Source organism: Emydura macquarii, unplaced genomic scaffold, assembly GCF_026122565.2.
Source record: "Emydura macquarii macquarii isolate MOO-44397 ecotype Brisbane River unplaced genomic scaffold, CSIRO-AGI_Emac_v2 contig_2676, whole genome shotgun sequence".
Lineage (NCBI taxonomy): Eukaryota > Metazoa > Chordata > Testudines > Chelidae > Emydura > Emydura macquarii.
Window position 1 is genome coordinate 17,304,271 of NW_027132813.1, and position 14,637 is coordinate 17,318,907.

The 14,637-nt window shown below is 42.1% G+C and overlaps 1 protein-coding gene across 1 annotated transcript in view; it reads left to right on the forward strand.

Annotated features, from left to right (window-relative positions):
* Positions 1-11,767: 11,767 nt before the first annotated feature.
* Positions 11,768-14,637, forward strand: part of PTPN14 (protein tyrosine phosphatase non-receptor type 14) — a 158,184-nt gene continuing 155,314 nt past the window's right edge. Inside the window, exon 1 of the mRNA XM_067564969.1 lies at positions 11,768-12,157. The gene's annotated coding sequence lies outside the window, so the exon portion shown is untranslated. The remainder of the gene's footprint in view (positions 12,158-14,637) is intronic.

Here is a 14,637-nt window from a genome sequence, read left to right on the forward strand (position 1 = left end):
TAAGATAACTGTTTATTAATTGCCTCTCTTGTCTGGACCATCTTCCCTGATGAACATATCCTCTGGGAGTAACTCATCTATGCAGTAAACAGAAATGTGTTAAATGCAGGGAGTGCTAGACCTCCATGGATCCAGATCTCTCAAAATACCTTATGATCAAAGCCCATGGCTGGATGCCACCCCAGGTATTGCTCAATTTAATCACAACAACCCCAAGCCCAACCCCTTTGTTTGAAGGGTGGAACACTGAAACTAAACAACAAATCTAGGTGGATAGAGCCTTTTAACTAAGTAAAACACATGGGTCTCTCCCTCTTGTATTATTTTTGGGAATTCCTGTGTTTACTTATATAAATTCCCAAAATGCTTTGAAAAACATTGAATTTAAGAATATAAAAGAGAATCAATGGAAATAAGCAAGGCAAGCAAGCTTCAAGAGTGAAGAGTCACTCTGGGCAAGAAACTGACAAAACCTGCCATTTTTGCCCAGCTGTCTTCTGAGACCAGGGATCCAGGCTCTCGGGGAAAGCTGCTAAGAAACCATCGCCACCTCTTGCCTGCGTTGGTGAGGATAATTCCTTTTGCAGCTAAAATATGCTGGACTTTTGGTTTGGTGGCTCATTTTATATGTTTATAAGTATAGTAATTAAAGCCTTTCTGTCATAATCGAACGAGAGTCGTGTCAATTCCTGAGCACACTAATAGCAGATCCAGTCTGTGAGTTAACACCGAGGCCTCCCCCCTACTGGACAGAATCCTCTAGCCCCACCAACCTGTTGCAGGGCAGAAGTTCCAAGCTCTCCACCCCAGTCTGGTAGGTGAAAAATTGGGGGGGGGCAGGGCATAGGGGGCTCCACGAGCCGCACTTTAACTGTAAAAGAGCCACAAGCCACAATTTGGCCACCCCATTAAATAATGTCTTATGGTTGTTGCTTTCACGTAAAAAAAATATGGAAAAATCTGATAACTTTTAGGTAAAATTACTGTGAATAATTATGAACATAGGAAAATATTTCCTTGTAACTTTGATGTGACTTTTAGCTAAAATTAATCTTGTTTTATCCCACAAACTCCTGCTAAAATCTTGACATTTGTATTTGCCAGTAATATATTACATAAATGCAACTCAGTGGTGTAAATATTAGTAACAGGAACTGGATCATGCAAATTTTCTACTGTTGCCACTAGGTGATTCCCTATGCTCTGGAAATAAAGTAATGAGCCTAACCGCAATGTTTTTAAAAAATGCCCAGTCCCTCCGTCAGAAGGGGAGTTTGGCAAGTCACATGGCCACAGCAATGCTGTGATTGCAATAAGACAAACCCACAAAGGTACTCTTTTTATGCTGCTCATTGTTACTATAAATGAGTTCCAGTGGAGCAAGGCTATGAATACGTAAGTTAGCATAATGCTCATGGATTTAGTATGAGCATGAGAAAAGAAGTATAAATAATTATGACAGTTACATTATGAAATGATACAGCTAGTCTTCAGTTCTTTTGTAGGGTTGTAAATTACCGATGTCTGATCTATAAATAAAGTTGGAATTTTAGTAAAATTAAAAAAAAAAAGACACCATACTTAAGAATCTGTTATAATTTTTATTAGGCCCACACAGTATATTCTTGTGAATTCTAAAATAATCAGTAATATAAGTGCTGAATGCTGTTTAATGGTGTCAATTATATTAAAGATAAAGGAGGAATTTTAATACAAGGGAGAAGCCTTTTATAACTTTCAAGCCTGCTAGCTGCTGGGGCGGGGAAACAACTGTGAGTTGTCCCCTGCTCCAGTCCACTTCCAGCAGAGGAGACTGACCTGCCTGTTGCAGAGCATGGGTAGAATTAGGGTTCACTTACGTCTCTGCAACCACACTGAAGTCAATATGGTGACAGGTGTAAATGTAAACAGATTCTGGTCCCTTTGTGTGGGTCTTCAGTCAAAGAGCAAATAGAGACATTTGGTGTGAAGGAATTTTAGTTTAAGTGAAGAACTAAACAAGATCAAAAGAAAGACTCCATGAGAACAAATAGCATGTACATTGTCTGACAATTCTTCAGGAGTCAGCTCTAACAACAAAATAACTACTGTATTGTGAACACAGGAAGAGTGGTTCAGAAATTTACAAGTGCAGTACAAGTTTTCACAGTTCAAGGCAACTGCACCTGTATTTCCCCTCAGTGATCCAACAAGGGCACCCCTCAGGCTCCCAGCCACTGCCTTTCTTGGGTGGAAACCCACATTTCTCTCTCTTCTGACTAGGGTACTTCCAGGCTGCACAGTTCCCTGCCCTCACTGTGTGTCCTTTAAAAGGGGTGAACATAGGGGTACAGAGTGATAGGTTACCCAAAGACACCGGCTCGCTTTCTCCTCAGAGACCGTTAGTTGTAATTGCTACAGTTATACGGTACCACACAGCTTTTTTATGTAAGATTATTTTATTATTAGGGTAAATGCACTACAGAGAAAATGTATTAAATATAATAAAAGAACCTATGCACTTGCTAATAAGCTTACCAGTCATCACCCCAGCTCTAACATGGGCTCTGGAAGGAGCAGTCCTTTAACACTCCACCCAAGGAGTTTCCTTTATGGTCACAAGTTCATCACAACCTCAACTCAGAACAAGCACCCAGTCTTCGGAGGCCTCATTAGGCCCTGTCCTTGCAACCCTACCTTAAGAATTGGGGCCCTCCATGGACCAGGAGGAAGGCCTTGAGCCAGTTATTAATCAGGTTATTTATCAAAAAATCCTTTCTTTTTCTGTTAGTCTCTGGAGAATCCAGTTTGAACTAGTATATGTTGACCTCTCCAGGGGTATGGATTCAAAAGACTGATAACAGAGAAACTACATTAGCATCCACCTCCCTTTTAGAGAAGGTACATACAATGCCACAATATCACATACACAATTGAATTTTTAATCCAATGCATCCCCAAAGTTATTAACCTTAATTCAATAAGGTTAAACTTAATTAAATAGTTTAACTTCATTCCATAAGGTTTGTTCAGGATATCACAGGATATCGTTATTATGTCAGACAAGGCATCACATTTTCATAGCTGTATAGACTACACTTTAATCTTGTAACTTTAAAAAAAAGGGGGGGGCTTTGTGGAAGGTGCCTATCAGTAAGCATGTTCAGCAGTTGTTCTTGCTCCAGTTCCTCCATCTACATTTTGTAATTCACTGGCAGTAACAGAGTTACCTACATCATCTCTAGTGTCATTTCTCATCATACTAATTACATGATCTTCAGCTCTAACTTCAGTTCCTTTTTTCCTGTTTTGCACCTTTTATCTTGTACACTTAGTTAATACAGTTCTTATTACTTTCCCTATTATTATAGCAAATAGATATGTTACAGGTACTTTCCTGACAACACCTTTTTCAGAGTGTGGGGGAAAAACTGGTGATGCTCTTCCAAGCCTGACCTAAAATCGCCCTTCCTCTAGCTTTTTCTGGCTGGCTCCATTCCTCTGATGTGTTCTGTTCCCCCTTTGGACACTTTTGGCATGCCAGATTGTGCTCTAGCTGGGCTGTCTCAATTCCTGCTGGTTGGCTCCACTCCCATTCTCTGCTGCCCTTGGACAAAGAAAGAACAAAAATAAAGTGTTGATGAGAACAGTGTGTGTGTCTCTCTTGACAGTCTATAGTGAACTCTGAAAATTACTGCTGAATTCTGTACACAGGGCAAGTTCTTAGATATTTAAAAGTGCAGAGAACACAGAAAATAACATTTCATAGCTGCACACATAGTCACTTTACATGGTGTGTTCTCTTGGAGACTAGGCCAATTTCTGATTGCGGAACTGTGGGAATTACTACTTGCCTCTTCAAGGGGAGGAGAGCACAGGGATTGTCTACATAAGATAAGACACCAATCACAACTTTATATAGGTGCTAGTGGTCTGGCCATCATTACAGGATCTGTGGGGTTGACTGTGACTTCTTTTTCAAGGCCACATCCCTTGGCCTCTCTCTGAGGCTTGCACTCCCTCTCCTTCATGGGAACATTCTTAGGAAGCTTAAATTCACCAAGTTGCCAAAGTTCTCTGAGCATTTCTCAGATTTTTCAGCGGCAGGGGAGGAGGAACATTTGGTCCTTTGTCTTCACTTTCGCATTCACTTTAATTTGCTGTAGCATATCCAGGTATTGCGTTAAGTTATGGTATAGTATATAACCTTGGTGGGACAGGCTAGCTGAGATCAAGTCAGAAGTTCAGCCCTAACTCTAAATATATAGTGTATTTATTTTAAAAATATATAGTATATCTGTAAGAGGTATTGGTTAGAATTGGAAGTTGCCAGAAGCTGGGAATTGGCTGCCAGAAGCTGGGAATGGGTGACAGGGGATGGATCACTTGATGATTACCTGTTCTGTTCATTCCCTCTGAAATACCTGGCTTTGACCACTATCAAAAGCCAGGACTCTGGGCCCACATACTGATCTGACCGAGTATGGCCATTCTTATGTTTTGGACGTTGCTATGCAATTTTAAAAATTAATTTAATGGTCATGAAAGATGCCCAATTCTCCACAGCTGGAGACTGAAATCATCTATCTGTGTAAGCAGTTGCAGTTCCTTTACAGAGCCTCATTGATGTGCCTCAATGCTGTTCTTTATCAGATGACATCTAGGAATCGAGGGTGAATAAGTCTGAAAATCCACTGAATCCAAATAGAGCTGTCTGCTAAGACTGCCAGCAAACTGGCCAACTGTAATGTGGAAATCTGTCCATAGAGAAGCGGACTAAGGCCATTAGCTAATTTCACATAGGCCCCAGATAAAAAGAGCCATCAGACAATAACAATCTTCAGTCACTAACAACAACCTGGGTCAAATTCAAATCACTGATCATGAGGTGAAAGGATTTAAATCCCACTCTCAGTTTCCTAAACCACATTCCATCATTTTGACAAATGGTATCACTTATTCAATACACTGTAACTTGTGTTTATTGAAATCATGTCTCTATGAATCAAAACTCTAAATCAGTGGTTCCCAACGTTTTTGGCTCGAGGGCCACAAATATTTTTACAGCCCTGAAGGGCCACCAATCTATCAACACATAAAAAATGTATTAAGGAGTACAAAGTCCATTAAGGACTACAAATCACTACATATTTAAAGTAAACATTTTGATGCTACTGTGCTCATTTTTGCATTCACTATTTTACACCTACAAATTACGCAGTATGTCACATACTCACAAAGCAGCTAAGTCACGGTGGGTGGTCTGCTAAGTGCAACCCAAACCAGAAGGCACTGATTTGTAGAGTCCTGCCCCTCCTCAAGCATGGTAGGTCCTGGCTGCTCCACCAGCAGCCCTTCTCCACCCCCCACTGCAGCCAGAGGGAAAGAGTTCGGGGAGGAGGCTGCTTCCCTGCTGATCTCCCATCCCCCTGGCTGCAGCAGGGAAATTGCACGTGTCTTGTACCTGTGCGCTCCAACTGTGTCTCTATGCAGTGACTCCCTTCTGCAGCCAGGGGGACAGAAGATCAGTGCTTCCCTCCCTCTGGCTCCAGCAGGGACCCCAGCACCTAGGGACCCAGGCAGAGTACTTTGCCTTGCTCCCTGCAATAGCCAGGGGGAGGGGAGCACTGAGCTCCCATCCTCTTGGCTTTAGCAAGGAGCCTGCACCGGTCTTGTAGCCCCACAGCAACACACTCTGCCTAGGTACTTAAGCAGTGGCTCCCTTCTGCAGCCAGTGGCTCCCTTCTGCAGCCAGTGGGAGGGGAATGGTGGGCCACTCTGATAGACCCCATGGGCCACAGGTTGGGAACCACTGCTCTAAATTATAGGGGCTATTTAGAAATGAATTTTTTGGTCTGATGTCCATTACAGACTATTGATTAAATCATTCTTAGTTCATGAATCATTGACCTGATGAATTGCAATGACTCTGAATGGTATGAAGGCAAATGGGTCACATACGGACAATATTTAATGTTTTGTGACAATTAAAGAAATGAAGCACAATCTCAGTCAACATTCTAAAATTGCTTTATTATAACAGAAAACCATATGGTCATATTCTGAATTAATCACTACCAAAAAGAGTAATAATTATTATTTAATATTTATATTATTGTAGTTGCCAGAAAATCCAGTGAGAATCAGGACCCCATTATATTAGGCGCTCTGAAAATACATATAAAGACAAGGTTCCTGCTCCCCAATAGCTGACAATTTATATTACTATATAGTGCCTTCCATTTGCTGATTTTAAAGACCCTTAAAAGCATTAATGAATTGAGCCTTAGAACAATCTTGTAAACTAGGTGGGTGTTACCTTAATTTTACAGATAATCAAAGTGGAAGGGCCAGAGTCTTTGGCAGCCCCAAGAATAAACTCAGGTCTCTTGGTACCAGTTCTTTGCTATTTTCAGAGGCTGGATGGCTCAGAGAGCGGTAATTATAGATCAGTATTTTCAAATGTGGATGCGCAAAGTTAGGTATCTAAATACATATTTAGGCATCTAAATAAGAGACTGATTTTCAGAAGTGCTCTGAAACTCCCTTAGACTTAGGTCCTGATTTAGTAGTCCATCTTTATGCTTACCTTTAGGCATGTGCTAAAGTCTCATTCACTTTCATGGAACTAAAGCACATGCCTAACCTTTAACTTAAAGCCAAAAGCTTCATTTTAAAGCATGTGCTTATGTTCTTTGCTGAATTGTACCCTTATGAGATGCAGGTGCTCATCACCTTGGAAAATCAGGTCACTTTTATTTAGGCTTGCACTACCATTGCCTTATTATATGGATACATTATGGACTTGGCTCAGGATTGTCAAACCAGTAATTTCATAAGCAGTAAATTCACTAAAAACCATGGTTTTTTTATTTTAATGAATGCCAATTTTGGATTACATAAACTAAAAAAAATTACAATGGTAAACTTCTAATTGTGCTAGATGATACATTTAATATCCTGATATTAAAAAAAAAAAAAAAAAAAAGCTAGGAAAAATATTTGCTTCTGTCCTAAGATTTTGTATCAAATATCAATGTCCAGCCTGAACCAAATTTTTATACAATTGCGATGAGCTTGAAGAATGGGGTTTACAATAGAAGCGGTGACACAGCCATAACTGTGGAAGCAAGAGTTCACCACGATAAACAGTCACATGCTAAAACTTTTTTGATTTTACAAACTTTTATTCAAGGATTAAGAAAAGGCAGACATTTTCAGTTACTCCACAAATCTGTAGAAATAGATTGTAACTAAGTAAACTAGAATGTTCAATATGGCATAATTTATTTGTATGGATGATCACTGAGAACTTTTTTTGGTCCACAAAACTGGGTGCTGGCTTAGTTACTGTAAGCTATAGAGTAATATAACGTGTTAGCTCACGCTTGATGGCAACAGGTTTGTCTCCCATAATTGTGTAATCCAAATTCCTTTTTAAAAAGAAGATTTTTTAAAAGGACTAAATACAATCATTAATGAGCACATAGGGCACTAGACAAGTAAACTTGTCTTAATTATGGTAAGCTTCAAAAGCACACGTCCCAGGTTTTAGCATGGTTAGGGAACATAGGGTCACATTTACACTACAAATTGGAATTGTGTTGCAACTGTGTCCTTTGATTTGATTGTAATGTAGATGGCTGCATAAAGTTAATTAAACCTCATATACTGTTCCCAGGGCAAACCACCAGATGTTGCTTAAGCATAGTTAAAGAGTTTTGTTGAAAGCAGGTTATGACATGGTTTTGCCAACAAACAAGGACTGAGCCCTTTCCGTGTTATAACAAGATTTAAAAAATTGCTTTAGCCCAGGATAAACATTTTGAAAGTGTTTGAAGACAGGTGTTACTAAGTGCAAGAACTATTTCAAATCTCACTGTAAACCATATCCAAGGTCCCATAGACATTGTAAGTTCTACTGTGCAGGGAACCAAATAAAACACAATAGTCCTCTGATATGGTTGACACACCATTCGGTCGGTATGGATGGTATTGGATTATGTTTTCACTATGTTTTTGAGCCATGTTACAGCTCTGCTTAGTCCTAGACTTCAGCACGGTTTAGGAACACAATTATCATGATTCAGTCCTGTCCGCTCTGCAAATCCAAACTGTGTATTAACTTTATTAGGACTACTGTGCTGCAAAAGGGTCCTCAAACAAATAACTTTCTCTAGGATGGATGGGATATTAGAGAGAAATTCTATAAATTGTGATATAAAACCACTAAGTCCCATTTTTAATTATATTTTATATCATGGCATCTCATTTTTAGCAAGAACTATGTTTAAACATGCACTCTAGGAAGTTGGTAACATGTTTTCTTAAATCTCAGAGCTCTATGCTCCTTTTGACTTTGTTTTGGGGAGCAAAAGAATGGGAACAAGGGCACAAAGGATCTTACACTTGCTGAAAGAGGGAGTGGCACCAAGGTGACAAACCCCTGCTCAGAAGCCTTTCTGTATTAACCAGTTGTGTATTTCTAAAGCACCTCTCTCCATTGGATCTAGGAGCCAAATACAGGTATTAATGTTTGTATTAAGTCATGCAGTAGGCAATGCTTTTCACCACTCCTTGGTTCAGCAGCTTTTACTTATTTGGGTGGGTTTTCTTTTTGTGTGTGTGTGTGTGTATATATATATATATATATATATATAGTATGTGTGTGTGTTTATATAGTATATAGAGTATATATAGTATTCATTCTACCGCTTGTCATTGCAGCCAGAACTTTGCAAAAGGGTCAGACCTGTAAGCTGTTGGACTTTGGAGCATACCTTTATCTCCTCTTGGACTCTTTGATATTTCAGGGATTGTGCTGGGGCAGGAGAGGCAGGAGCTGGAATTCAGCTATTCCAGCTCCCATTCAAAACTAGCAGATATTTGCACCATCTGCCACTGTATTAATGATGCTTGCAACATTATCGTATGCTCACACTTAAAACTCCTTGAAAGGAAGAATTCTGTACAAGTGCCTATGGGAGAAAAAGGGGTAAGGAGCAATACCAAGGGCCTAAAAAAACTGCAGAGATGGCTAACACCCTGTGTTGAGGCATTATGAATGCCAGCCTCCTCAGTGTTTAGAAGCTAAGTCCCCTGACTGCTCAGTAGGGCCTCAAACCTCCCCCAGTTATGGAGAGAATCCAGCAGAAACATCAGGAGTTTCATACACACTTTCCAGCCCCTATTCCCTGTGTTTTTCTACTTGCAAGGGGAAAATATGACTCCTGGCATAAAAAAGAATCTTACAGATCTAGAGAAAGGAAGCCCTAAACTCCAGTGTTCTCCCATTTTGCTACCAGATGCAGCTGCTTTGCTCATGATACTTTTCCTACTGCTGTGCTGTGACTGAATGTAGTTCTGTAATTAAAGCACAGAACTGAAAGTCAGATTAGGGTGCTAATCACAGCTCCATATCTGACTCAGTGTGACCCTGAGCAAGAAAAACCTTTGAATGAAGCAGTTTACCTTGGATGGTGTCACTTCTCAGTATAACCATCTGTAAAATGGGGATAATATTTACTTACTTCACAAAGATGCTGTGAGGTTTTTAGTTTGAGAGTTTACAATAAATTGGACTTTCACTGCAAAGTATAATTACATTTTACAATGCCAGGGGTAAGGCACAAGCCTGTGATTCCACAAATGGTATTTAAGCACAATTACTTATCTATCTAAATTGAGAATCTGTGTTATTTCTCTCTCTTTTAAGGCCATGATTCTATTATCTTTACTGATTTGAGTAATCTCCATTGAATCTAATGAAACTATTCATTTATTGAATGAGTATTGCATAACCTGGCCCTTCAATGAAGAGAGAAATATGAATACGAAAATATGTTGCAAAATGTAAAAAACAACCAAACCCCCCCCCCCCCCCAAAAAAAAAAAACCCCTCCCAACCCCACCAATTTTCACCTATTATTTAGAAATGACCCTGCTCATAATTCAGTGTAGGAAATCTCAGAGTTACAGTGTTAGGGGCAAATTTGCACCTCAATATTTGTGCATGGCCTCCAGCTGACACCATGAGGAATTCTGTACCAAATTCCAGGGCTGCTCCTATACTTTCTATTTGTTCCTCCCCTGCTCTGCTAACTCAAAAATGGATAAATAGACTTTACTCAAACTCCCCTCCTAAACCATCGCCCATGGCTTAAAATCAAGCACAGAAAGGTAAATTTAAGAGGCTTAACAGAAGGGTTCAGAATTTGGGTTTAGGTTACTGATTTTCAGTGTTTATTTTCAGGAAAATGAGGGCATTTTATAGGAGTAAAAATAATTTTAATTGTTTTCTTTTAAATTATATAAACATTCTACATCTGTAAAACTCTATATACATTTGGGGAATTTTTTTTGCAAGGTTTACATACTCTTAAGACTAATTCATTCAGAATGGATTCATCATCTTGGCAGAAGCTGCAGCCTGGCTTTATAACATGCCCCAACCATGCTCCTCAGCCAATTTAGTGCAGCCACCAGAAAAGCCCTTCCACATCTACCAAGTGTTATGCATTTTGTATGACATTGCCATCTGACACACCCCATTAGACATCTGGGGGGCTGTAGGGTTTTCTTTGCTGTTTCTTAATGGTGCCAGCATTGCAGGCAGCCAGGGTGTGTCTCATCTACTCTCCATGCAGGATCTCCAGGCAGATAGTTGGCTATGAGTAGAGAGAACTGGCAGCACTGTTTTTAATTCCCCAGTGCCCTGCCACTGGACAAATGTGGATTATAACACGAAGTGTGAAAGAAAGGACAGGGCAGGGGGACAGCATGGGCTGAATTAAGGAATAGCAGAGGTTCAAAGGGGACCCATTATGTAACACAGGGAAAGGGGCTGAAGGAAGAGGAGGAGGGGTGAGGCTGGCTGGCTGGAACAGAGTCAGACAGCAGCCAAAAGGGCCAGGGGAGGACTAAAGGCAGGGGAGAAATGGAATGCCAAGGGGGGGGTAGAGTAGAGAAAGTGGGGCTGAAAGGGGCAGAGTCGCTGGCCTCCAAGACTGCCCCCTTGGGCTGCCTCAGCCCCCGCTGCCCCATAACCAAACTCACTCCCTAGGACTGACTCAGCCCTTTACTCCCCCCACAAAGCAAAACTCCTCCGGGCTGGCTCAGCAAAGCCATTCCCCCCTCCCAATCCAAAACCAAACCCTTCCCTGCGGGCCAGGCTCTCCCTGTTCTCCTCCTCCCCGCCAGCAGCACCCGGCTCCTTCAAACCCCCTCCCCCGCACTCCTCGGGCCTGTCTACACGGGATCGAACAACTGGGGTTAGTTAGCACGTGCGGAGGAGCTGGGGCGCTGGGTTCAGCCGGCGGCCCGGCTCCGGCGCAGACGGAGGGCTCCCAGGGGAAGCCAGCGAAGACGCCGCGCCGCGGCTCTGCCCCGACCACGCAGAATTGCCAGGCGCCTGCCCCCGCCCCCTTCTCCCTTCCCCTCCTCCCTTGCAAAGGAAAAAAAAATAAGCCCATGTCAAGTCCCCGACGTCTCCGGGCCCCGCAACAGCAGCGGCCGCTCCGCATTCCTGGGATTCCAGGGCTGTGACTCCGCGCTCGGCCTCCGCGGCAGCTCCCAGCCTCTCACTGCAGCGAGCGCCACTCCGACACGCACTCGCCCCGCAGCCGCCGCCGCCGCCGCCTCCGGCCCCATTCGCTCTCCCGGGCCAACAATCCCCGCCCTCTCTCCGGCCCCCACCCCCGGGCTGCAGCGGGAGCCCCCGGGCCGGCTCCGAGTCCGACCTCTCCCCGCCCGCTGCAAACTCTCCTCCTGGCTGGAGGAGCTTCCTGCCTCCGCCTGCCCAAACTTTCCCGGTTGTGGCGGGGACGAGATTATTTGGTGGGGTGGTTTAGTTTTCCTCCCTCTCCTCTGGGAGCCCCCTAACCCGGCACCACCCTGATCCCCCCCTTCCTCCCCGCCCCTGTTCTGCAGCAATCAGCTCTCCCCAGCAGCCGCACCGGTTCCTACTTTGTGCCCCTTCACCACTTGGGATCCCTCGCTTCCCTCTTTTGGTGAAGACGGAAACCTCCTTCTCCACTGGGAAACCCTCCGCTCCTGGGGGATTTTGCACAAAGCCTGAGCTGCCCTTGTTGCCTTTTCCTGAGGAAGGGGGAGTCTGTTTTCCCACTGCCCCGGCTCGCGAAGAGAAGCTGCCTCTGCACCCAGCGGCATGTAAACGCAGGTAAGCAGCAGCGCAGTTTGCCGAAGTTTGTCCGGCTTGTTTTAGTTTAGACCTTGTCGTTGCTTGTACCAGTGAGAGCAGTTCCGGAGCGGTAGTGACTTTTCAAACAGTCTTGACACGATTTTTGGCGTGTGTGTGCGTATAAAATCTGTACCTATCCATTATACATTTATCATTAATTGTAACGCAGTTATGGGCACATTACTGTATGCATCTAAACTAAACTAAACTTGATATGCTACAAATAAATACCAGTCTGTGAATTATGATAAAACACGGTCACTTTATGTAAATATAATTATAAAAGCCCTAATCCATAAATATATCGAAGCAAATGTCTACTATATGGCTTGTAGAATCAATATAAATGTATATTTGTCAACAGCTGAGGACAATCTAAGCTTTCTGCTGAGCTGCTTTCTTATTTACATGCAGCATGACTGACTCTGTTTAGCTTCCAGGATCCTCCTCCCCACCCCACCCCTTCCCTTTGGATGGATTTACCTTGTTCTTTGTTAGTTACAAATCAAGTCTACACTGGTCATTCCTCTGCAGCAAACTGTAACAAGTTGGGTAGAAACTATTACAAGACCCTGTGTGAATTGTGACATCTGTTCTCATTTCTAATGTGCGGAAGTCCATGAATCTTAAAAGATTCAAAAGTAGCTTCCCCTATTACAATCCGTTTGGGGCATACAGTAGGTATTGTGTGTGTGCCTGCATGTGAACAGGCCCATTACAGTGTTTCCCCATGATGAACACTGTAGTTTTGGTTGCAAAGGCAATTCTGTTATAAGAACCTCCCTGTAGTGGCTTGTAACTTTAACAATATAGAAACCGGGTAAGCTGGGCAATAACAATGAACGATCGCTCAAATTGTTCTTCACAGTTGAACAAACTGCTTTTACTCTGTTTCCACGTTGACTTTAGCTATTAAAATATGTGAAAACTAAAACACTATATGCTGAATTCTTTAGTGCTTGTGACTTCAGTCTGTAAAATGGCTCCCCCAAGTGGGAGATTTTGAAGCTACCTGCCAACCTCATGGTGGTGGGAGAGTGAAGAAGACAACCAATTTTTAGGAGATACTTGCTGGAGGTTGTCACTGCTGTCTGGTTTCCTCTTATCCCTTTATTTGAAATTGTGTGTATCAAACATTATAACAACATATATACTCCAGGATTTGCTACTGCCCTTTTAGCACGACTGTAGCTCATAGCTAATATAGGTCATTTGTTTAAAATATCAGGAGTTAATATAATGTTTGTTCATGTAGTATTTATATCTGCATAGAATGGGATTTAGGCAATGGTCTGTAAATGACTGTGTAGATGGACCTCCCTTGATTTCAGTGGGTCTCTGCACAGAGATATGGGATTTGACCAAGCAGAGTTTTTTGCAGGCTATGGGCCTAAATCCAAATCCTGTGAACATGATATAGAAGTTCCTGAGCCATGCATGATTTGGGGTCCAGTCCTGCAGCCTTTATTCAAACGAAAGGCCTTTAAATCCATGGAATAACTCATGGATCCCCAAGCCTACAATCATATCTGCAGTGGAAACCCTTTGCCCATCTGATGGTTCTGCACAATTACAAGGGGTCAGTCTGTGCAGGTCTGAGTGCCGGATCAGGGTCGGCATGAGTGAAGACTGCAGGATCTAGCCTTTAATGCTGATTCATATATACAGTATGTCTAAGAAAGAAACCATTAAAATCTGTATAATAATAGCTGTAACAATGTGGGTGCAATGTTGTTCCTTGAGGATTAATTAGCCACTCTTGGTAATGGCTCTTCATGTATTTCTCAGCTGGTCATTAGTTGCCGGAAGATGCCTTGTGCCTCAGTTGTTATTGCTTGAATATCGGGCAGCCTTCCATGTTTAAACTTTTTTAACTCGAATTTGCGCAAACTGCCTCATTTAAAAATGGCTAAAATAACCATAGAGAAAGTTTTCAACAGCATCTGTGACCCTTCTTTGGGTTGAAAACTACCTTGTACCACTGTAGTCAGAAGCCCACAGATAGTTTTTATCTTATTTGTCTTTGGGTCTGGGATTGATTACATAGTGCTAAAGCACAAGTGTATTATTTGACTGTGAATTTAACAGCTTTCCATGGATATCTGGCATGAAAGGCACACTTAAAAATAAATAAATCAGGCTCCTTGGTTGGTGAGTAAAGGCTCTGTTGTACACAAGTTGTAGTTTAGGTTGTTGATATAATTACTGTAAGAATGCAGTTATTTAATATGACTTGGAAAGTTTTCATTAGGCTTTCATATTCAGTACCATAATCATAGGTCCCAGTCCTTCAAAGACTTACCCATGTGCTTAACTTTATGCAATGAAGCCAGTGGGACTACTTGTGTGTGTAATATTAAGTATGTGCATAAGTTTTTTCCATAATAATTAGTATGTATGTAAAATGTTCATGTGTACTTAATAAAGCACAATTACAGTAAGGTTCAGCCACAAAATAG